General features: G+C 39.9%; 1 protein-coding gene across 1 annotated transcript in view; it reads right to left on the bottom strand.

Moving 5' to 3' along the window:
• The window catches only part of igsf11 (immunoglobulin superfamily member 11), a 155045-nt gene that overhangs the window by 52321 nt on the left and 76646 nt on the right, over positions 1–26078 (bottom strand). The gene's annotated exons all lie outside the window — the stretch shown is intronic.

Here is a 26078-nt window from a genome sequence, read left to right as displayed (position 1 = left end):
AGTAAAATAAACATTCATTATTTCAAAATAGTGTTAAAAATCATTTAGACACTCAAAAAATATTTTAAGATTCAAGCGTTTTAATTTCATAACAAAATTCCAACAAGTTGGACATTTAATGGAACTTAATATTTGGTGTTTTATAAATGTATTTTTTTTTTAAACATTACACAATAATTTTTTTTTAAGATATTGTAATGTGTAAATCTTAAAAATAGGCTAAAATATTTTTGAGATATTTCTTTTTAATTCATTGTGTGAAAATGATTTCTATTGATAAAAAAACAAACTATCATTTCCACCCATTTTTCCCGCCAAAACTTTTTTTCAGAAGTTTTTCTTCTTGTTATCCAAGTGGTCAAAAGTGTCAATGGAGAGTCAATCATGATTAATTGCATTGTTTTTGTAGTTAATCTCAGATTTTGATAGTGCTGAAATTCAAATGTCAAATGCATTTATTTCCACCTAAGGAAAGGAAACAACACAACATGTAACAATATAAAGCTTTACTAACGTTTTCTAAATAAAGCCGTCCACAGATTAAAGATAGAAATGCTGAATAATAGTGCTCACATAGGTTGCATTTGCATTGCAATGGGCATTAAATCTCTTAAACTCTATATTCCTCTGCAATATTAATCTGCCAGTAGTCTGTGGCCATCCGCTTTCCAACAGCTTAAATCATGACGTCGCGTTCATGCTTCGCGTGAGGCCATCAAAAGCCGTTTTGAACTCCACATGAAAAGCGCTTGCAAACAAAGTAATTAAAATGCTCCATACATAGGCTGATTTCTATCATATGTTCTATCTGGGCTTGTTTTGCACATTAAATAGCATTAAGAGCTCCTTACTCCATCATTTTATCACTGATACGTATGCGCTGTTTTGTGTGTGTGTGTTTGCGTCAGTGTAATGACTCCGGGCGGACACATTTACCATAATCTTACGTTGCATCTAAACGAATGATTATTTGACGCAAGGGATTCAAACCCTCTCTCCAGCATACACAATGTGTCTTGAGCAAGTGTGTTAACCACTGTGCCACGGCTCTGTCAAGAAGATGTTTTAGCATGCTCGGGCTCCCACAGCTCGTCCTTCTGTACCTCATTACCTCCTCAAACACTGACAGAGGATGAAATATTCTGGTGATTCTCTGGATGACTTTTAAAAGTCTCTGAAATTTGGTCGCCTCAATATTGCTCAGATTTACAGCTTGTGCTACAACCGTCAGAATAGCGAGCTGAATAGTTTCCACTAATTGGCATGGAAATCAAGAGTCTCCATTCACTCGTAATATAACACAGAGCCGCTCAGCCACGTCATTCTGCTAATACGAGCACCCAAATCTTCCCACAGACGCCTGAATCTCTTTCAACTATGGATCTTTATGCTCATGTACACACTTATCTTTGAACTTCTCTTTATCTTGTCTCATGTAGGCGAGTGAGATGAATGTTTACATAAATGCGTTCAGTTTTGGGATTTAGTTTGAAGTAATCAACACAATAAGTTATTATTTATCCCCTTTTCTCCCAATGTTGGAATGCTCAATTCCCACTACTTAGTAGGTCCTTGTGGTGGTGCGGTTACTCGCCCCTATCCGGGTGGCGGAGGGCAAGTCTCAGTGTCCTCCGCTTCTGAGACCGTCAATCTGTGCATCTTATTAAGTGACTCGTTGTGCATGACACCGCGGAGACTCACAGCATGTGGAGGCTCATGCTACTCTCCACGATCCACACACAACTCACCACACGCCCCATTGAGAGCGAGAACCACTAATCACGACCACGAGGAGGTTACCCCATGTGACTCTACCCTCCCTAGCAACCGGGCCACTTTGGTTGCTTAGGAGACCTGGCTGGAGTCACTCAGCACGCCCTGGATTCAAACTCACGACTCCAGGTGTGATAGTCAGCGTCAATACTCGTTGAGCTACACAGGCCACCCAACACAATCAGTTTTGACTGAGATGTATATTCTGCATTAACTGTAGAGTTGGGGTTATCAAATTAATATTTTCGTTTGAATGTTCCCTGTATAATTTACTGTAGAGCATTACACCTAGTCTACACTGGACTAGTCAAAAAAAACCTTTCTAAACTGCTTATTTGTCTTGTTGGCAGGAGTAGTGCCAACACGTGCAGCGCAAAATAGATCGGGGCATCAGTTTACTGTCGGCATGATGCAACGGACACACTCAGTGTAGACAGCATCATTGATTATAATGGGAGCGATTAGCTGCACCGCTAGCGTCTGGTGTAAATAGGGTGTAAGCTAAGAGATATTGTCATTCATATGTAAACAAAATGGACATTTTAACTGAAATATACCCAAATTAATCAAAACAAACAGCATCAAAATCAGAATCGAGAGCTTGTGAATCCGAATCGAATGAAATTGGAAAATCTTTATTGATAACCAGCCCTACGAGTGATCAATACAACCTTGATGGTGATCCCATCTATGACCTTTGAACTTAAAATGTTAAACTGTTTATAAAAGATATTGCAGCGGAAATGTTAAATGGGAAACGTTTGATAACTCTTTAGTTGTATTTCCATGTGCACTGCTTAATAAAATAACATTTTCGTGAAACCGTGCATCCATATATTTTGTAGGAAACACAACGGGCCTTATTCATGAAACACGAGCAGAGCGAATTTTGTGTAAATCGTTCGTAAAGCCATTCTGACTAAAATCAAATACTTAAAAATTTTAGTTTGTATGAACGAAATTTACACCTGTTCCCGACCGCGTGTAAATCGTGCACAAGACATCTGAACGCGGCGCGTTCTTTCAGGCAAACTGTCTAAATCACGTTCGGTTGATAACGTATGTTCAATGCTAATGCTGTTAAATCTATAAATAAACGCATCGCAATCAGGTGCAGATACAATACAACGGAGAAAAAATTGAAAAGGCTACACATTTTAGTATAGCTTGCACATCTGTAATATCGTACAGCGTTTCGCTCAAAGATCTTTTTCAGGCATTCTAGTAATTTCTTCCAGTCGCACTGTTACCATCATTATTTACCCGCAAATTCTGGTACCCGAGAAGGTTAATGTTGGTGGACATCCTCCTCCCATTTTTTAACACTGATGTCAAACCATTTTAATTGACTTATTGAATGGCTGGATTCACAAAAGTGTGTCATATGACAGCAAAAACATGCAAAAACCGCAATTTTTTTTGGGATGCTATTGTGCTAGCTAAAGATGTTAACAGCATTTACTAGCGAGTCTGTTGCCTTCCTTATATGGTGTTCATGTGGACGTGGATTATGATAATTGTGAACGAACGTGCACACGCCCAATCTTTACGAATGTTTGGAATTCACAAACATACAAACATTTTACTAAGTGAAATTTAAGATGACATTTATTTGATGAATATAAAACAGAAGAGTAATGTCTCTCTTTGGCGTAGGCCCGAAGTAGTTGTACTCGGAACCGTCATATCCTGCCGGAGATAGGAGGCAGGGGCGAGGAGCCTACGCCCCGTGCGGGACGGGACTCAACTGGTGGTGCTGGGGTGGAGGAGGTTGCCATGTTAGCACGCTGAAACAGCAATGGCTTACATGTGATTGGCTAGGAGTTACCCCGCTAATGGTGCGATGATGTACAGCTGCTAGTCTTCCCGCTAGAACTACGCTGCGCTTACACATCCAGCAGAAAGTTTTAATGAAAGTCCATTTTACATGCGAAATACGACGAATTTACTCATATATTTACAAATGTTTTATGAACGAGGCCCAATGTGTCTACGGTATATCCTATATTGTGAATATAGTCACAGCTGAAGGCGTTGCTTACAACGCACATATACGACCAATATAACAGGCTTAAATATGACATTTTGCAAATAATAAATGTAAATACTGCCCAGGACTGAACTACCTGTTTGGAGTGCATCCGATGAGACTGAAATCTCATGCTAATTTATATACAGGTGTTGTGTTTTTATCCTCAGAGGATATTTGGTGAATTGCAGATCGTTTCTAAAGAACGTGCATCATAAATCAGGTTTATGTTGTTCCTGAAATAATGTGAATGAAGGTGGTGGCATATGGAGGCCTCTGTTTGAAACTGCTGATGTGGCTGAAATGAAAATGCAGTTATAACTGACAGAGGAGCGTTTTATTTATAGCCGTATGAAATATGGACTATAGTAAAGCACACACTGTGGATCGGTTAAATACTGTCTATGCAATATGAGCATGTGACAAATAAATGACCTTTGGCATTATTCATGGACCACGAGCAGAACTAAATTGTGACACAAATTGTCCCATTAAACTTCAGAATGGTTTTAATAAAAATGTACACAAATGTTGTAAATAAGACTGCCAACTCAATACATATTCTTCTACACTTAAGCTACAGTAATGTTTTATATGGAGCACCCTTGTCTCAAATTGTCTTTTGTTCCCCACAATTGCTTTATCCATCACATATGACAATTAACCATGTTTTTACTACTTTAACCATATTTTAACATTGATTTTCATGGTAAAACTGTGGTAACACTAAAGGAAAGCCAAAACTATGGCAATAAAATCATTCTGTATAAATAACATGGTTGGTTTTACTATATACATCGGGTCACTGAATTAAAACCATAGTCAATTTTTGAGGTTACTATGGTTTTAAAACACATACAATAGTTCAACTATGTTTACTGTAGTAAAATAATGTCCGTAATTAAGCTATTGCGAGGGGAAGCAAAACTATTTCAACAAAAATACCTTCATGTCCTCTCAGGGTCTCCATAGTCAACTTCCTTTAACTAAAAAAACAACAACAAAAAAACACAAAAAAAGGAAATTCCATTGAAAAAATATATATATATATATATTTATGTATATAGTTTTTTTTAATATGTATATATTGTTTTTATATATATATTTATGTATATATTGTTTTTTATTTATATAAATATATATATATATGGATATATATAAATAAAAACATTAAAAATATATACATATATATATATATATATATATATATATATATATATATACTACACTGACCTAAAGGATTATTAGGAACACATACTAATACTGTGTTTGACCCCTTTCGCCTTCAGAACTGCCTTAATTCTACGTGGCATTGATTCAACAAGGTGCTGAAAGCATTCTTTAGAAATGTTGGCCCATATTGATAGGATAGCATCTTGCAGTTGATGGAGATTTGTGGGATGCACATCCAGGGCACGAAGCTCCTGTTCCACCACATCCCAAAGATGCTCTATTGGGTTGAGATCTGGTGACTGTGTGGGCCATTTTAGTACAGTGAACTCATTGTCATGTTCAAGAAACCAATTTGAAATGATTCGAGCTTTGTGACATGGTGCATTATCCTGCTGGAAGTAGCCATCAGAGGATGGGTACATGGTGGCCATAAAGGGATGGACATGGTCAGAAACAATGCTCAGGTAGGCCGTGGCATTTAAACGATGCCCAATTGGCACTAAGGGGCCTAAAGTGTGCCAAGAAAACATCCCCCACACCATTACACCACCACCACCAGCCTGCACAGTGGTAACAAGGCATGATGGATCCATGTTCTCATTCTGTTTACGCCAAATTCTGACTCTACCATCTGAATGTATCAACAAAATGGAGACTCATCAGACCAGGCAACATTTTTCCAGTCTTCAACTGTCCAATTTTGGTGAGCTCTTGCAAATTGTAGCCTCTTTTTCCTATTTGTAGTGGAGATGGGTGGTACCCGGTGGGGTCTTCTGCTGTTGTAGCCCATCCGCCTCAAGGTTGTGCGTGTTGTGGCTTCATAAATGCTTTGCTGCATACCTCGGTTGTAACGAGTGGTTATTTCAGTCAAAGTTGCTCTTCTATCAGCTTGAATCAGTCGGCCCATTCTCCTCTGACCTCTAGCATCAACAAGGCATTTTCGCCCACAGGACTGCCGCATACTGGATGCTTTTCCCTTTTCACACCATTCTTTGTAAACCCTAGAAATGGTTGTGCGTGAAAATCCCAGTAACTGAGCAGATTGTGAAATACTCAGACCGGCCCGTCTGGCACCAATAACCATGCCACGCTCAAAATTGCTTAAATCACCTTTCTTTCCCATTCTGACATTCAGTTTGGAGTTCAGGAGATTGTCTTGACCAGGACCACACCCCTAAATGCATTGAAGCAACTGCCATGTGATTGGTTGATTAGATAATTGCATTAATGAGAAATTGAACAGGTGTTCCTGATTCATTTAGGTGAGTATATATATATTTTATATATATATATATGTATATATATATATTTTGTTTTTTATTTATATATATATATATATATTTATATATTGTTTTAAATTTATATATTTATATATATATATATTTATGTATATATTGTTTTTTGTTTTTTATTTATATATATATATATTTATGTATATATTTTTAAAGTTTTTATTTAAATATATCCATATATATATCCATATATGCATATATATATATATATATATATGTATATATTGTTTATGTATATATATATTTTTTTTGTTTTTTAATTTATATATATATATATTTATATATTGTTTTAAATTTATATATTTATATATATATATATATATATTTATGTATATATTGTTTTTTATTTATATATATATATTTATGTATATATTTTTATTTATTTATATATATATATATTTATGTATATATTTTTATTTATTTATATATATATATATTTATGTATATATTGTTTTTTGTTTGTGTTTTATTTATAAGTTTATAATCTGTATAACAGATTGTGTTTGTTCATTATTGTAACTCAATGAAAATCAAACCAGATTTTTAAGACAAATTTATACATAAATGCAGGTAATTCTAAAGATGTTCACATACTTTTTCTTGCTACAGTATATACTGCTGGAAAAAGTATTTGAAGACTTAAATCATACCTTAAAATGTCTTTTCATTAGATTACAAAATATCAAAGCAAAATGTCATCTGTGCTCAAATGCTGCCAGAGCTTTTCTCAAACTCACTTTTCTGAGATATTTTGCTTATTGACGTTTAAGCAACTGGGTGATTTTAGTGGACGTATGAAGTCAGTTCACAAAGGTGTCCTAATGGACTTGTTACTGCGCTTAAGTAAGCATTAAATCCCTCTGAGGGGATCTTTTAGGATACAAATCAACTAAACAATGAATTCATTTTACAGTTAATAAAAAAATGATCTACTAAAGGAGAAACAGGTTATATTGTCAGATATCAGGTGACTGTGTCTCCAGGAACCAGTTTCTCAAATCCACATCTTCAGTATTCTGGTCACATCTGCTCCATTTACATTAATTGATATTCTGAAGTGATTTAAACACTCGAGCAAACTGTTTTATTAAAGCTGTTTTATTAAGTCTATACATATGTATATATATATATAGTTTTTAATATATATATATATATATATATATATATATATAGTTTTTAATATATATATATATATATAGTTTTAATATATATATATATATATTTTTTTTAATATATTTATATATATAGCTTTATATATATATATGTATATATATATATATATATATATATATATATATATATATATATATATATATATATATATATATATATATATATACACATATATATATATATATTTATATTTATATATATATATAGTTTTTTATATATTTAACTATATATATATATATATATATATATATATATATATATATATATATATATATATATATATATATAAACTATATATATAAATATAAATATATAAAAAACCTATATATATATATAGTTCTTTGCATTGACTTAACATAGAAAGCACTTTCAGCCTGACGCGCTATTCAAGGTCCGGTATGAACGCAGCATAGTCATCTGACTTGAAGTTCAATGATAGGAATGAAACAATGAATGAGTTGTTGTTAATTCTGTTTAGCCTCCACTACATCCCTGAATAACGTTAATTTACACATCGTGTTTCAATCGCCAAATCAGATGTATAGGCTACTTCATCTACATTCCTCACGAGAAACGGATTATGGCTCACAAAATGGATTAGCTATAGGCGAAATAGTAAGGTCCCACGTACTTTATATATACAGTACATGTTCTGCATTAATACCACAGTGAGTAACTTACAGGGCTAGTAAGTTAGACCAGGGTTTGCTTAAGAGCCTTCACCGACCTGAGCTTAATGATGAGGGAACGGCGCCAGTACATAACTCTTCTTGCCTCCCTCGTATCGTTCATGACTCCTTATTTTACTTTTTAAAAAGTGTCTAATGTCCATAATAGCTACCACCAGAAGCCACAAACAACAATGACAGTCAAGCCCTAAAGCTGTAAGTTAAAGAGCAACATGCAGGTTGAATTTATAACTGAATTAATACTTTATATTGTCTGCAGAGGTCTTTTAAAAACACATATGTAGAAATTACTAATGAAATCTCATTTGATGTAGAGATTTTGATGAAAATGTGCTAGGCTCTGGAATACGCCTTTCCCGCTATCAACGCGTCATATGACGTAGGGCGTGGCAAACAAAAGAGCTCGCGGTCAGCTCTCATTGTGGGTGTTGATGTAGTTAGAGCAGTACAGAAAGTTTTAGAGAAGCCATAATGGTAAATTATTGTGTTTGTGCTGGTTGCACGAATTCCAGCCTGTCAGGACATCGTGTCCATCATTTTCCTTCTAGGAAAAACAAGGCTTTTCGGTCTTGAGAGCGTTTTGTGCAGGTGAAGAGAGCAGACTTCACTGCCGCGTCTGTTACCACACACTCGGTCGTTTGTGGCGCACATTTCACTCCGGAGAATTATCGACCTGGAGATTTGTTGGAGTCTCGGATGGGATTTCGGAGAAGGACCACGTGAGGCTGATTACTGATGCTGTTCCCTCGGTGCACTCGATGGAATCAAGTCCACCGTCAAAGTGTACACCGGATTTTGGCGCAGGCTGGACCGGAGGACAAAGTGCTAACGTTAGCAGACATTCTGTGCAACGAAAACGAGGACTTAGCAGAGTAAGTCTTACTTTTAATTATTTTAACTTTTAATTTGCTCATAATTATAGGCCTGTGGGCCATCATAGGCATGTTCGTCCACACCGGAGAACTCGGGTTTCTTCATTCGCATCCATTGTAACCTGAGCTTGAACTTGACCAGACTCCCTCGCCCATCGTCACTTCCGGTTAGTGCTTTATAGACGCGGAAGTTATTTTATCACAATTTATCTCAAAATATCGTTAATGGCTAAATATATATTACTCCAGTTCAGAAAATCTAGTTGTTTTATCATCAACATACACTATGCTATATAGGGGTGTCCAACCTGCATGTTGCTCTTTAACCGATGGCTGAAGCCCCGGATGCCCATGTCTAACGACGCGCCTGATTATGACGTTAAATATTTTTCATAAGAGCTTCTCTGCTCGGTCCCCAGATGAGTAAAAACACCTTTAAAATTCCGCTTGGATAATCAAGAAAAGTTTTGCTACTTTGACGCTTAAATAAAACAGTTTGAGCTCGAGGAGTCTTTAAATCACTTCAGAATATCAATTAATGCAAAAATGGAGCAGATGTGACCAGAATACTAAAGATGCGGATTTGAGAATCTGGTTCCTGGAGACACTATATCTGACAAAATAACCCGTTTCTATATCTCAGAAAAGTGAGTTTGAATTTACATAATTCAAACATTCACAGTGTAGGTTGGAAAAAGTATGTGAACCCCTAGGCTAATTAGAATCAGGAGTTGTGTCAACGAGTTTATATATTCATCTGTCCACAGTTTATAGATACATTGTCTATAAATGGAGATGATTTAATACTGTAGCTACTCTCCCTAGAAGTGGCCGTCCAGGGTCCTGGGTAGCTCAGTGGTAAACACGCTGGCAACCACCGCTGGAGTACGCTAGTTCGCTAGTTTGAATCCTAGGGCGTGCTGAGTGACTCCAGCCAAGGTCTCCTAAGCAACCAAAGTGGCCCGGTTGCTAGGGAGGGTGGAGTCACATGGGGTAACCTCCTCGTGAGCGCTATAATGTGGTTCGTTCTCGGTGGGGCGTGTGGTGAGTTGTGCGTGGATGCCGCGGTGGGTGGCGTGAAGCCTCCACATGCGTTATGTGTCCGTGGCAATTCGCTCAACAAGCCACTTGATAAGATGCTCGGGTGGACGGTCTCAGACGCATTTCCATGGCAGGACACCACGCTGCTTTCCAACAAAAACATTGCCGCATGCTTGAAGTTTGTCAAAGACCACCTTGACGCTTCACGACACTACGGGGAAAATGTTTTGTGGTTTGATGAAACTAAGGTTGAATTGTTTGGAAAGAACAGCAGCACTACGTATGGCATAAAAAGGGCACTGAATACCAACATGAAAACATCATCCCAACGGTGAAGTACGGTGGAGGGAGCATCATGATTTGGGGCGGCTTTGCTGCTTTGGGGCCTGACCCGCTTCGAGGGAAAAACGAATCCCCAAATTTATCAAGATATCCTACAGGATAATATCAGGGTGGCTGTGCGCCAGCAGAAGTTGGGTGATGCAGCAGGACAATGACCCTAAACATCAAAGTAAATACACCTTTTGGAGTGTCCCAGACAGAGTCCAGACCTTAACCCAATAGAGATGCTGTGGAATGACCTCAAGAGAGCCGTTCACACCAAACATCCTGAGCTGTAAGGAAGAATGGTATAAAATTCCTTCCCAACATTGTTATGGTATAATCCGCAGCTACCGGAAACGTTTGATTGAAGTTATCGCTTCCAAAGTAGGATCAACCTGTTATTAAAGCCAAGGGTTCACATACTTTTTCCAGAGCACCGTGAATGTTTAATGGGATGTGTTCAATAAAGACATGTGACTTTGATGAAGACATGATCACAAGTAATTCCAAAGGGTTCACATACTTTGAAATGAAACGTACGCAATCTGAAACAACGTGGATACTGAGGCAATAATACCACATTGAACATATTATAATCACAGCTTGATATGATGCATTTAAACAAAAACAGTCCAGCAGAGCACTCAGCCGAAATCACATGAAAACTGCATTCAAAGAATTGTAAAATATTTCCTCTTCAGCTTTTCGTCTCACACGGAGACGGTGTAATTTTACCCTCTTCTGCAAGACATCACGCATTTTCTGTGAAATATCACACTTTTGGGCCTCCAGTGATTGTGTGCTTAATTTGAGCTTGAACAAGACGCAAATGTGATCTTTATATTCTGTGTAAGAACAAACGTCACTCTCACGTCTTAGCACACAAACACATAAAACAGTCACGCAAACGCAAAACATCAAAGGGGTCATAACAGAAAACATATAATGCTCTTTTTACATATAGAAGTCGTTTTTGTGTCCATTTCACACATTGTTGTTCAGGCATTCCGAAAATGTGTCAGACCACGTGTTTGTTACTAAAGTTACTTAAAAAGTAATCCACTACAAATTACTAACAGCTTCTTTAAAATTATAATCACCGTGGTGGGCGATATGACCAAAATCTTATATCGCGAATAACTTTACGTCGCAATAATGATATATATCACAATAACGGACATTAACTAGAAAGTAACATTTTTTTTTATTATATATATATATTTGATTAATTAGCTATATCCACAAAATAAACACAATATTACAACTCATTTTAACAGATTAACTTTTAACTTAAGTTTAAATGCTGAAAGTGTGATGAATTCACAACATGGTAACTACAAAAAGTAATCAATACTTCAGGATACAATATTTATTATATGCTATTCATGAGCTCGGGTTTTCTCATGTTGATAAATCATTAATATGTTTGATATATGTTTAAATAAAACACGTTTCAAAATGTTTAAATAAGTTTGATCTGTGGGGTCTGGGTAGCTCAATGAAAAAAGACGTTGAGTATCACACCTGAAGTCGAATTCAGGGCGTGGTGAGTGACTCCAGCCAGGTCTCCTAAGCAACCAAATTGGCCCGGTTGCTAGGGAGGGTAGAGTCACATGGGGTAACCTCCTCGTGGTCGCTATAATGTGGTTCTCGCTCTCAGTGGGGCGTGTGGTGAGTTGTGCGTGGATGCCGCGGAGAATAGCGGGAATCCTCCACAAGCGTTATGTCTCCGCGGTAATGCACTCAACAAGCCACGTGATAAAATGCGTGGATTAACGGTCTCAGACGCGGAGGCAACTGAGATTCGTCGTCCTGACTCCAGCCAGACCTCCTAAGCAACCAAATTGGCCCGGTTGCTAGGGAGGGTAGAGTCACATGGGGTAACCTCCTCGTGGTGGTGATTAGTGGTTATCGCTCTCAATGGGGCGTGTGGTGAGTTGCGTGTGGATCGCGGAGAGTAGCATGAGTCTTCACACGCTGTGAGTCTCCGCGGTGTCATGCACAATGAGTCACGTGATCAGATGCGCGGATTGACGGTCTCAGACACGGAGGACACTGAGATTAATTCTTAAGTATGTACAACTGTGATGGACTAATATTCATATCTTACAACATGCACACACGACAAAAGTATGTTTATGGCCTAAGGTTCGAAAAGAAGATGGAAAATGGTCATGAACCACTAAATTATGACTAACATTAACCATTAAGTGGACTTCAGGGGGGAAAAATATGAAATGCTTCAGAATATGACTGTATAAAGAAGAGAAAAATGATCGTAACATTTGTCCATAAGTGCTGAATGATGGTTCAGGCATTAACCTGATCTCTGTTTGTATTTGCTTCTCAGTAACCGTGTATGGACACGGTCAGACTTGCGTCTCACGTCTGGCGGTTCTGAGCAGAGGTGAAAATAGCCGAGAAAACTCCAGAGAGCTGCAGTGTTTCACAGCATCAGATTTAGACGCTCTGGAGACGGACACACCCTCCTTGGTATTTCAACATTACAAAAATGAAACCCAAACCCTGGACCCTGGAATAGCCCTGCCACCCGAGACCCAGAAACACAAAACTGTCTCACACTCAAGACGAGAAGCTCCCTCAGACCAAGTCACAAACAGGACATAACTGTTATGTATGCGTCAGGTCCCGTCGATTAGATCCGGACCTGTTTACTCTCTCTTTAAATAACTGTTGACACAAAATTCACTCTTGCTTGTGAAATGTCGCAGCTGCTGTAGATTAAAAATAACCCTGACTGCAGATGTCCTGAGAAAAGAGTGCATTTAAAATGCACAAAAAACACAAAAGGTGATGAAGCTACAGTTTGGAAGAACAAACCACATCTGAGCTTATTAAAACCACAGGAAAAATCTCAATACAGTGAGTTACTAGCAATGGAAGTCAATGGGGCCAATGTGTAAACATTAAAATACTCACTGTATTAAATTGCCACAAGAGGTTAACAATACGTCTTGTTAACATGATTTTAGTGAGATAAAGTTAAATCCAAAATGTGTTGCCATGACAACAAAATCCCGCATTACTGGTATTGGATATGACTTTACACAGAAAAGGTGATTTCATCACAGTAAAATCATGTTTACACACATATTGTTTACGTCTTGTGGCTATACTTTTGAAAGAGTGAGTATTGTAATGTTTATAGACTGGCCCCATTGACTTCCATTGTAAGTGTTTCTGTAACCACGATTTTTGCTTTTTATTTATTTATTTATTTATATTTTTATAAATGAGGACGAGTCAAAATTAATTTTTGTGGTCTATCATATGACTTCAGAAGACTTGGAGACTTGCACAAGTTATGAACAGCTTATATGCTAGTTTTACGATGTTTATTAGCTCAGTGGTAAAGACGTTGACTATCACCCCTGGAGTTCGCTAGTTCGCTGGCTCGAATCCAAGGCAGTGGTTCTCGCTCTCGGTGGGGCGTGTGGTGAGTTGCGCGTGGATGCCGCGGAGAATAGCGTGAAGCCTCCACACACGCTACGTGCTCAACAAGTCTAGTGATAAATGCGTGGATTGACGGTCTCAGACACGGAGGCAACTGAGTTTCGTCCTCCGACACCCGGATTGAGGCGAGTCACTACGCCACCACGAGGACTTGGAGCGCATTGGGAATTGGGCGTTCCAAATTGGGGAGAAAATACAAAAAATAAGCAAAACTTCTAAAGAGACAGAAAGTGGCACAAGCGAGCAATACGTCTCCGCGGTAACGCACTCAGTAACGGTAACCACGGAGACGTATTGCTTGTGGAGGCTTCACACTATTCTCCACGGCATCCACGCAACCCACCAAGAACGAGAACCACATTATAGCGACCACGAGGAGGTTACCCCATGTGACTCTACCCTCCCTAGCAACCGGGCCAATTTGGTTGTTTAGGAGACCTGGCTGGAGTCACTCAGCACACCCCGTTTTCGAGCCAGCGAACTCCAGGGGTGATAAAAATAAAATACAAATAATAAACAAAACTTCTAAAGAGAAAGAAAGAGGCACAACAGCTGGCACAACTGGAGCCCAGAAGAACTAAAGAGGAATCAACAGTCATGTGACCACAGCTGGTGCCCAGACGGGTGATTAGAGATAACCCTCTACTTCACCAATCCTAGATGATGTACCACACACACACAAACACACACACACACATTAAACTGCTGTTAAATGGCAGAAACGTCTTGTGTCATGATAAAACAAAAGTACCTTAAAGTCAACAAGAAATGTAAAATTGACTATTTACTTTCTTAATAATTGTTTCTGATCTTATTGTGAACAATTGATTGGATATTTTCACGAAAAAAAATCGCAATCTTTCAACAAAATGCAAATAACTTTGAAATGACGTAATCACGTCCATGCAAGTGGGGACATTAATAACGTCCTGTCATCCGGTTGTTATCCCAAAATAAACCCGAGCGTTTATTAATAACCGTGTGATAATATCCAATATTATCATAGTCTAATATGATCCGATACAATCCCGATGGAGTCAATCAAGTCCAGCTCAATGTTATTTTCCGCTGGAATTAAATGGTTTATTCTGTACCAGACTTGTTTATAACACGGATGATGGCATCCTTTTTGCAGTTCTCTCCTGTTGTCCGAGTGTTTTGTGTGAGAGAGTGAGATTGTGTCATAGTCAATCTCAAGTGCTTGTCAAAGTAACAGCATCATCTGACAATGGGTTTGTAAAATTACAGAAGCACCTCAAACCATACAGAAGAGAACGCTATACCACCCCAGGCACACGAGAGAGAGAGAGAGAGAGAGAGGGTCTGCCCACAATCCATCGCTGCTCCTCATCACAGCCCAAGAGTCTCTTCTAAACAACCCTAAATCTCTTTTCTCAATGAGATTGGATGGATAGTTTAATTTAGTTTCAGTTCTCAAGTGTAATTAGTTAGTTTACTAGTACAGTTCACTAATTTAGTTCACTAGTTTAATTTACAAGTTTTGTTTAGTAGTTTAGTTTACTCCTCTCTGGGAACCAGCACCTTATCATGGTGGAGAGGTTTGTGTGCCCTTATGAACCTGAGGGCTGAGTTGTCTGGAGCCAGGTGCTCCTGGAAGGGCCTCCCAAGGCAAAGTGGTCTCAGGTGAGGGGCCAGACTAAGAAAGGTTCAAAAAGACTCATGGAAAAAAACGGCAAGAGGAGGAGTTACCCTGCCAGGCCCAGACGAAGGGCTCGTCGGAGAGCACTTGGTGTCCGGGCTTGTCACGGAGCCCGGACGGACACAGCCCAAAGAAGCGACGTGACACCTCCCTCTACATCCCTTGGGCCCTCACCCATAGGAGAAACCGCAGGAGTCAGGTGCGTTGCCATATGGGTGGCAGTGAAGGCCGTGGGTCTCGACGGACCAGACCCGGGCGGCAAAGGCTTGCTCTGGGGACGTGGAATGTCACCTCGCTGGGGAGGAAGGAGCCGGAACTGGTGAGGGAGGTGGAGCGTTACCAGTTGGATCTGGTGGGGCTTACTTCAACGCACAGTTTTGGCTCTGGATCCGTACTCCTGGATAGGGGATGGACTCTATTCTTCACTGGAGTTTCCCAGGGTGTGAGGCGACGGGCGGGTGTGGTGATACTCACGAGTCCCCGGCTGAGCACCGCTACGTTGGAGTTTACCCCGGTGGATGAGAGGGTCGCCTCCCTACGCCTACGGGTTGTCAATGCATATACATCAAACAGCAGACCCTGAATGGAGTCCTGAATAGGGCCCCAGTAGGGGACTCCATAGTGATGCTAGGTGACTTCAACGCACACGTGGGAAATAAACAGGGACACCTGGAAAGGCGTGATTGAGAGGAACGGCCTCCCCGATCTGAACCCGAGTGGATGTTTGTTATTAGACTCCTGTGCAAGTCATGGATTATCTATAACAAACACTATGTTCGAACATAAGGATGCTCATAAGTGTACATGGTACCAGAGCACCCTAGCCCGAAGGTCGATGATCAATTTTGTAATCATGTCACCGTACCGCCACCTTCGGAGGGGGAAACGGGGAACCATCCAAGCTGCATACTGCAAAGATGGGATGCTGTTGACCTCAACCGAGGAGGTTATTGGCCGGTGGAAGGAACACTTTGAAGAACTCCTAAATCCCAACACGCCCTCTATGCTAGAGGCAGAGCCGGAGGCTGATGGGGGATCAGATTCAATTTCCCTGGGGGAGGTCACTGAGGTAGTCAAACAACTCTGCAATGATGCGATCCGACCAGAAATGCTGAAAGCTTTGGATGTGGAGGGGTGTCATGGATGACACGCCTCTTCAACATTGCGTGGAAGTCTGGGACAGTGCCTAAGGAGTGGCAGAAAGGGGTGGTGGTTCCCCTCTTCAAAAAAGGGGGATCAGAGAGTGTGTGCCAACTACAGGGGTATCACACTTCTCAGCCTCCCTGGTAAAGTTTACTCCAAGGTGCTGGAGAGGAGGGTTCGGCCGATTGTCGAACCTCGGATTGAAGAGGAACAATGCGGGTTCCGTCCTGGCCGTGGAACGACGGACCAGATCTTTACTCTCGCAAGGATCCTGGAGGGGGCCTGGGAGTATGCCCATCTGGTCTACATGTGTTTTGTGGATCTGGAGAAGGCGTATGACCGGGTCCCCCGGGAGAGACTGTGGGAGGTGCTGCGGGAGTACGGGGTGGGGGGGGTCCCTTCTTAGGGCAATCCAATCCCTGTACGTCCAAAGCGAGAGCTGTGTTCGGGTCCTCGGCACGAAGTCAAGCTCGTTCCATGTGGGGGTTGGTCTCCTCCAGGGCTGCCCTTTGTCACCAATCCCGTTTGTGATATTCATGGACATGATATCGAGGCGTAGTCAGGGTGGGGATGGTGTGCGGTTCGGTGGGCTGGGGATCTCTACTTATTGTTTTCAAACAAGATTCCCAAACACTCAGCTTTGTATACGCCTCTTCATCAGCCATTGGTGAAACCAAGTGTGCCGCACAAGCCCTCAAAAGTGAAGCCAAAACGTCTCGAACGCCCCCCGGTGACTGGTCCTAGTATAGGTCATAAACCCCGCCTCCCCATGTTATTCATCGGGACGTGAGACCAACTAAACAATTAAATTACACTTCACATATCTTTTTTCCAAAGATAGTTTCTGTCATTTACTGTCGTTTCTATCACGTTGATGTCATTTCAAGTGTTTGTTTTCAAAATAAGTTTGTTTTTAGTCATTTGATGCTATAAAAACGCTGCTGTGACATCATGATTGACAGCTGTGATTGACAGGTTCTCTGAGCGAAGTAGTCACTGAAGCACCAACTGACTTTTTTCGGGATCTTCGGAGGACTGTGGAGATTGGAGCTTTAAATTTAATATCAAATTTCTATAATTAATTATCTCACATAAGTCAAAAGTCAAAAGTGCAGGGGCGTGTGCTTGCGATTGATTCAGCGAGAGTGAGGGCGGGGCCTTGATTTCGCGGCTTTACTTCCTGCTCACTACTGCACAGGTCTGGTCCCGAAATCGCAACTGCGCAGACTCAAGTCCCAAGATGTCAGCGCCATATCGGGACACTGGCGGCTTCAGTTCTCACCAATGGAATGGCGTCGTCCATCTTTTTTTTACCGTCTATGGGTGAAACAAACAATTAGATCTGCCCCAAACTCATCCCATTGGTTGAGTCAGCGTTGTTGTGTCGGGCTGGCAGTGCCGCTCCAACAAGCACAGCAATTAATGAGGCTGAGGACTCCTCAAATTTAAAACTGGATTAATTTGCACGTCATTATGCAATGGACCCTACAGAATAAACAAGACATTCAAGGCACTCTAATTTCAATAAACAGATCTGTTATTGTCACTATAAACATGCTGTGATCAGCAATGCATGAATGTGGAAAATGATGGAGTTAGATTAGAGTTCTGCGGTGGAGCTTACGAATGAGCCGGGCCAAACACACGAGGACCATCGTGCTTGAATAAGGTGAGTTCAGGTGTAAAAGTCACCTTGAATCCACAGGAAACACTGCTGTGATTAATAGCCAAACCCTCCAGCGGCGGAGTCCAATTTCACGTCACATTTCATTTACCGATTAACAGAAAATGAATACACTATTTATAAGTAAAGAAATTGAATGATTTCTTCAATGATGTCTTAGAAAGCCAGTAAGTGAAAAAGGGCCTGAAATGAACAGAGAAAAAAGCCCAACTTCCATCAGACGAATGTCACAAAAGGCACAAGTACAAATATAAGCTGATTGATACAATAAATTGCATTAATATGTGACTGATGTTTTTGGGGGAATCTCAAGAACATATCCGACAGCTTCAAGGGTGTAGATTTAGCTTGGGGGGGGTTACAGCGTGAAGCATTTACCCATGTTTCCATTGATCATGGTATAAATAATGGAGAGGGGATTATACTTGATGGTTTTGATTATTTGTAATTTGGAAATTATGCCCCTGGACAGGTTATATTTTACCTCAAAAATCAAAAGAAAGAATTAAGAAATTATATTTTGTTTTAAAAAAAAAAAAAAAACGCCTAATTTTAGGAACATTTTCATTATTGGAATGGCAAATAATAATAATAATAATAATAATAATAAAATGTATTGTATATTATTTATTATTTAATTTGTAGGCCAATATACTATGGTACGGAAGCCCTGAACCGCAAGGTAAAAAAAAAAAAAAAAAAAGGTGAAAACAAAAGAAAATTGGGTCTCAGTTCGTTCCTGAACCTGGAGTCTTTTTTTTCTCTTCCAAAAAAATTTGTTTTCACTCTTTCAAAAAAAAAAAAAAAAAACCTTCTCTTAAAAAATTTTTTTTTCTCTTCAAAAATTTTTTTTTTATTCACTTCCAAAAAAAAATTCACTCTTTCAAATTTTTTTTTTTTTTATAATTTTCTCTTCAAAAAAACGAACGGAGACATTTTTTTTTTTCACTTTATTTTTATTTTTTTTTATTTTTTTTTTTTCACCTTGCGGTTCAGGGCTTCCGTACTACGGAGCACCAAAGTACTCAAAATGAAGGTGGATAGTATGAAATGTTTTAAACAATAAATACATTTTCTATGGATTTTAATGATTGGTTTATTTAATGAATTAGCCATTCAATTACTTTAAAAGAAATTGGCATATTTAATGGTTGGTTTTAAATTAATTATTTATTGTTTTTAATTACTGAATATCAGTACTTTGGTCTTCCATAATATGCATCACTGCATATTGTTTTATTGCATTTAATATTAATACAAATATTAATATTTTAATTTAAAAAGGTATTCTCATAATGATAATCTAAAGAGAATAATCTAAGAGCATGTGTGTGTGTTGCATGTGTGCGTTGGCATGTGTGCGTTGGCATGGATTTATACTGTGACCCAGTACAGGCACCGGGTATCTGTTGGGTTTGCTTTCCCCACTTTCATCTTGTCTTTCAGTCACATCCACAACTGTAAACCCTGAGCAGAACGCGCTCCTGCCAGCTCGGTGCAGAAATGAAAAATTACAATTTGAAATGCCTGAAAAATGTATTCATGCATTAATATTGTTTCTGGGTGGCATACGTTAGCCCGTCAGCCTGCCTGAAATCAATGACCTCCCAAGGGGATTGTTTTGCTGAGTTTCTGTGCGTTTCTGGCCTCTAATATGCTCCTAAGAGGGTTCAGATACACCGTGAAGTGATGGTTCAGAGGAATAACGTCTGATCTGCAGAGATACGGCTCTTTCTGACAGCTCGCTGCTCCATGTATGAATAAATAAATCCACTCAAAGGGTGGCCACAGAGACACTGCTTTTATAAACTGAAGTAGTCCTAAAAAGAGAGCGACAGTCACAAACCAAAGTAACGATCGGCCCTCAAACAGAATGGACAATGAAGCAAGAAGAAAAGTATGAAACAAATTGACCAAGTTTTCATTTATAGTCCAAAAGTAACAAAATAGCAACAACCCCAATTCTGAAAAAGTTGTGACAGTATGAATAATGCTAATAAATACAAATAAGAGTGATCAAATATATTGACCCTGTGCTTTATAGCACTACAACTGCACATTATATGATGTTTTATCTTGTGAACTTCATTGTGTTTTTAAAACAGTAATCCTGAAGTAGACTTCCGCTGTAACCATAGTTTCACTCTACCTATGCAATGATGTAACCATGGTGATTCATATTGTGGTTACTATGGATTGTCAGTGTGAACGTTCCATTCAAAACATTTTACAAACAATGATTGTACTTTCATTCATTCATTTGTTTAGTCACATTGTTCCCTGTGTTCACGTTTTGTGTTCCCGGTCAAAAATGACCAGCCCACTAAGACTGTTTATAAATCTCTCATATTGCATATATTATTATCACAAGTTTTATACATTTTTTTATCATTTTATTATTTATTATCAACTTATTATTTTTTAGTAATTATGACATATATAAAATATAGTATTTGTTTTAATAGAAGGATTCAAACTGAGCTCATATCGGGCTAGTGGGCGGCACTAGAAATAGACTAATAATTACGTAATAAACGAACAACCACTTGCTCGATCTGATGTGTGTCTATGTGTGAGTGTGTGTGAGTGTGTGTGTGTGTGTGTGTGTGTGTATGTGTGTGTGTATGTGTGTGTGTGTATGTGAGTGTGTATGTGTGAGTTTGTGTGTGTGTGTGTGTGCTTGTGTGAGTGTGTGTATGTGTGAGTGTGTATGTGTGAGTGTGTGTTTGTGTGAGTTTGTGTGTGTGCTTGTGTGAGTGTTTGTGTATGTGTGAGTGTGTGTATGTGTGAGTGTGTGAGTTTGTGTGTGTTTGTGTGTATGCGTGAGTATGTGTGTGTGTGTGTGTTTGTGTGAGTGTGTGTGTGTTTGTGTATGCGTGAGTATGTGTGTTTGTGTGAGTGTGTGTGTGTGTGTGTTTGTGTATGCGTGAGTGTATGTGTGTTTGTGTATGCGTGAGTGTGAGTATGGGTGTTTGTGTGAGTGTGTGTGTGTGTGTTTGTGTATGCGTGAGTGTGAGTATGTGTGTTTGTGTGAGTGTGTGTGTGTGTGTGTGTATGTGTGAGTGTGTATGTGTGAGTTTGTGTGTGTGCTTGTGTGAGTATTTGTGTATGTGTGAGTGTGTGTATGTGTGAGTTTGTGTGTGTTTGTGTGTATGCGTGAGTATGTGTGTGTGTGTGTGTTTGTGTATGCGTGAGTGTGAGTATGTGTGTTTGTGTGAGTGTGTGTGTGTGTATGTGTGAGTGTGTATGTGTGAGTTTGTGTGTGTGCTTGTGTGAGTGTTTGTGTATGTGTGAGTGTTTATGTGTGAGTGTGTGTTTGTGTGTATGTGTGAGTTTGTGTGTGTTTGTGTGTATGCGTGAGTATGTGTGTGTGTGTGTGTGTTTGTGTGAGTGTGTGTGTGTGTTTGTGTATGCGTGAGTGTGTGTGTGTGTGTTTGTGTATGCGTGAGTGTGAGTATGTGTGTTTGTGTGAGTGTGTGTGTGTTTTAAGATACCATATGTGAAAAAAGTCAAGGAATTGTATTCCAATTGGATTCAGTGAAAAAAAAAAAAAAAAAATGACCGGAACACAACATAGTTTTTAATTAAAACATGAAACATGGAATCCAGAGACATTAAAATGGACATCACAGAAACTGGGAATAAATTAAATGAATTTCATAGGTCCCTACATTATGGTTACAAGCTAAAATGTGAGTTCATGTTGTCATAACAACCATAAAACAATAGCAATACAATTATCGCCACACAATAAATATCACCCCTTATCTTTTCCAAAGAAAACTGGCTCAAACAATAAACACCTAAATTACCAGTGATTAAACTCTCAATGGATTTGATCTGCAGCTTGGACACAGATTTATTTCAGATCCCCGAGAGAACGTTTTACTCTTTCAAACAATAAAGATTCCTCGAGCTATAACTTCTGTGTTTTGGCTTTCATGAAGTGAACTTCTGTCCCTTCTGTCCCTGTCTTGAAGTCCTGAGGCCAGTGAAGACAATCAACGTCTGTTTTAATCAATCCCTCTCTCTCTCTCTCTAGACGCAAACGCTAATCTGTTTTAGGTGCTTTCTTTATGTTGGAAATGAAAGATGGAGAACTTGTGACTCAGATGAAACAGAAGGACACAGAGGAAACACGGAGAGGAGAGAATGTGTTTTGATTCTAGTTTCAGGGCTCCATTACCCACATAGCACAAAAAACGTGTTACTCTGAGTGCACTCCGGTTAACGCGCCAATAAGGTCACCTTGGTAAATCTTTAAAGCAACATGTTCATATTTAATTCCTGGAACACGTGTGTTTGCTAAATGACAGAGACGTGACCTCAGATGTGGCTCTTTTAAAGCTTGGAAGACTTGATGGAGTCTTAGGAACATTGTCTCAGATGTTAGATGTCAAATTTCTTAGGAAAGTCGACAAAAGATAAAAATGTTATGATTGTTGACATGCAGTAAGAGTATAGAGCTATACAAATAATGTGGATACTTTTAATTAGCTTTAATAAAAAAGAAATTCCACCAATGTAAAATATGAATGAGTCACTAATGTTTTCTTAAAACAGTTTGTTTTACATTTGATTCAGGTTCCTTTGAATCTACAGTATAGTACAAAAAACATACAGCATGACCAGTGTAGTCCGATTCCTGAACAAATGACTCTTATGAGCCGGTTCTTTTGAATCTACACAGCAGAACATAAAGCATGACCAGTGTAGACTGATTCCCGAACAAATGACTCTTATGAGCCGGTTCTTTTGAATCTACACAGCAGAACATAAAGCATGACCAGTGTAGACTGATTCCCGAACAAATGACTCTTATGAGCCAGTTCTTTTGAATCTACACAGCAGAACATACAGCATGACCAGTGTAGTCCGATTCCTGAACAAATGACTCTTATGAACCGGTTCTTTTGAATCTACACAGCAGAACATAAAGCATGACCAGTGTAGACTGATTCCCGAACAAATGACTCTTATGAGCCGGTTCTTTTGAATCTACACAGCAGAACATACAGCATGACCAGTGTAGTCCGATTCCTGAACAAATGACTCTTATGAGCCGGTTCTTTTGAATCTACACAGCAGAAAATACAGCATGACCAGTGTAGACTGATTCCGGAACAAATGACTCATATAGCGCTACCAGTGTAGACTGATTCCCAAACAAATGACTCCTATAGCGCTACCAGTGTAGACTGATTCCCAAACAAATGACTCATATAGTGCTACCAGTGTAGACTGATTCCCAAACAAATGACTCATATAGCGCTACCAGTGTAGACTGATTCCCAAACAAATGACTCATATAGCGCTACCAGTGTAGACTGATTCCCAAACAAATGACTCGTATAGCGCTACCAGTGTAGACTGATTCCCAAACAAATGACTCATATAGCTCTATCAGTGTAGACTGGTTCCCAAACAAATGACTCCTAAAGCGCTACCAGTGTAGACTGATTCCCAAACAAATGACTCATATAGCGCTACCAGTGTAGACTGGTTCCCAAACAAATGACTCCTAAAGCGCTACCAGTGTAGACTGATTCCCAAACAAATGACTCGTATAGCGCTACCAGTGTAGACTGATTCCCAAACAAATGACTCATATAGCGCTACCAGTGTAGACTGATTCCCAAACAAATGACTCATATAGCGCTACCAGTGTAGACTGATTCCCAAACAAATGACTCATATAAGCTACCAGTGTAGACTGATTCCCAAACAAATGACTCATATAGCGCTACCAGTGTAGACTGATTCCCAAACAAATGACTCATATAGCGCTACCAGTGTAGACTGATTCCCAAACAAATGACTCATATAGCGCTACCAGTGTAGACTGGTTCCCAAACAAATGACTCCTATAGCGCTACCAGTGTAGGCTGATTCCCAAACAAATGACTCCTATAGCTCTACCAGTGTAGACTGGTTCCCAAACAAATGACTCATATAGCGCTACCAGTGTAGACTGGTTCCCAAACAAATGACTCATATAGCGCTACCAGTGTAGACTGGTTCCCAAACAAATGACTCCTATAGTGCTACCAGTGTAGACTGATTCCCAAACAAATGACTCATATAGCTCTACCAGTGTAGACTGATTCCCAAACAAATGACTCGTATAGCGCTACCAGTGTAGACTGATTCCCAAACAAATGACTCATATAGCGCTACCAGTGTAGACTGGTTCCCAAACAAATGACTCCTATAGCGCTACCAGTGTAGACTGATTCCCAAACAAATGACTCCTATAGCTCTACCAGTGTAGGCTGATTCCCAAACAAATGACTCCTATAGTGCTACCAGTGTAGAGGATCAAAAGGATCCTCGTTTACTAACGACATAAACAATTCTCGCCTTGTGATCGGACGCTCTGTGATTGTGAGAGGGTTCAAAGAACGAGAGAGAGAGATGAGAGGCGATGAAACGGAGTGAAGGGCAGAGAGCAAAAGAGAGGGAGGAGATGAAGGATAAAGAGAGAGAGCTGGCGGAGAGATTAAATGCAAAACACTCAGGGACACATACACGCACATCTAAACTAGCGTAGATGATGCGACGGGTCTTCTGCACTTTTGACGACGATAAAAAACATTTCTGATCGGGTATTTCTTCAACTACGTACACTTTTATGTGTACATGATCTGAACAGTCAAATAAACAAACTATTTCATTGTTCATTGTTCCAAAAATGAAAATGATACATTTAGTCCTGGTTCGCTTAGCGTTCACACGGGCATTTTTAACACCAAACCTAACGATACAAAACTAAAGGCATCAGGGAAAAGTCACGATCTGATTGGACAGCTTTTATGACGTATATATTCCGAACATCCAAATAAATGCTGCTGCTGGGTGAAATGCGCTCGTTGTATGTATATATGTATATATGGTGGTGTTTTTACCAGCTGAGAACAAATGTACAGCTAATAAAATGTGTAAACGAGTCAAAACAGCGGCAGGAATTCCTCCGTTGCACACATAAACGATGATATGCTGCAAGGACGGCTGATGGGCGGTTCCGACGCCTGTCCCGAACTGTAACGGGCAACATCGCTCCTATGATGAGAAGAACCAGGTATGCTTGAGGTCAGTATTAGGCAAATTACTTCCTTTTACCGGTCCGTTTAGACGTCTTTGCTCCATGTTGCGTTCATGTATCGAAGGAACCGCACCAGAGTTCGTTTGGAAGCGGACCGAGACCCACTATTCAGGCGGTCTCGGTCCGCTTGTTTGGTGCACGCCAAGGTTCGGGTGACAGCGTTCACACTTGTTTAAATGAACCGCACGAACAGCGCAATCGCACCAGAGTTCGTTTTAATCGAACTAAACTTGCCAAGTGTGAACGCACCCTTAATGGATTACTGTGGAGCGGAGGGGGCTGGGCCAGGCTGGAATGTCGCACGCACGGTGCCCAATTGGCCTGATGGGGCGCGCGAGGGATAAAGGCGGCCGGTGACGACGGTTCTAGAGAGACAGAATTACGGGCATGTCCGTCATGTGTGTGTTTATGTTTGTGCTTTTGGTTTAAGTTTTCATTAAATTATTATTTATATTGACAAGCCGGTTCTCCTCCTCCTTGCCCATCTTAACCCCCTTACATTGGTGCTGAAAACCCAGGAAGGAGGAGGGATGCCCGTTGCAGAGTCCTCGACACTGCCGTCCACCCAGGGGAGCGCTGTTGCCATCTGCCGGGTGACGGAGTAGCCCGACCGCCCGGACGCGGGGAACGGCCGCCGTCTGCGGGGCGA

This window comes from Xyrauchen texanus, chromosome 36 (genome assembly GCF_025860055.1).
Source record: "Xyrauchen texanus isolate HMW12.3.18 chromosome 36, RBS_HiC_50CHRs, whole genome shotgun sequence".
Lineage (NCBI taxonomy): Eukaryota > Metazoa > Chordata > Actinopteri > Cypriniformes > Catostomidae > Xyrauchen > Xyrauchen texanus.
The sequence above is the reverse complement of the archived record's forward strand: the minus strand, read 5'-3'. Positions and strand labels throughout refer to the sequence as shown.